The sequence below is a fragment of the Cynoglossus semilaevis genome, chromosome 13 (genome assembly GCF_000523025.1).
Source record: "Cynoglossus semilaevis isolate Cse_v1.0 chromosome 13, Cse_v1.0, whole genome shotgun sequence".
NCBI classification, from domain to species: Eukaryota; Metazoa; Chordata; class Actinopteri; order Pleuronectiformes; family Cynoglossidae; genus Cynoglossus; species Cynoglossus semilaevis.
In genome coordinates this window covers 1,502,422-1,502,882 of record NC_024319.1, presented here as the reverse complement: position 1 = coordinate 1,502,882, position 461 = coordinate 1,502,422, and positions in this window count along the sequence as shown.

The window sequence follows — 461 nt, the reverse complement described above, 5'->3', positions numbered from 1 at the left end:
GAACCTTCAGTAGAACCTTCAGTAGAACCTTCAGTAGAACCTTCAGTAGAACCTTCAGTAGAACCTTCAGTAGAACCTTCAGTAGAACCTTCAGTAGAACCTTCAGTAGAACCTTCAGTGGACCGGGGTATTTCTGGGTGAAGGAGCAGATGTTAGTGTTTCAGTTAATACGTTTACAGTAATTAGGCGCTCGTTGGCGCTCGTTGGCGCTCGTTAGTGCAGAGCTAGCTAACGCTGCAGCAGAGTCACTCCAATTAGACGCCTGAGCGTGCACTGTGAATGAGGAGGAGGAGATTAATCACAGACACAGACACAGACACAGAGTGGAGAGAGACGGGTCAGTGGTCACAGTTAAACGCCTCATGGTCGTCTTGAAACTTTCTGACCTCAGTAAGAACAACTGTGCTGACGGGAAACATTTTCATCACTGTTGTTGGTCAATACACACCCCTCCCCCCCCT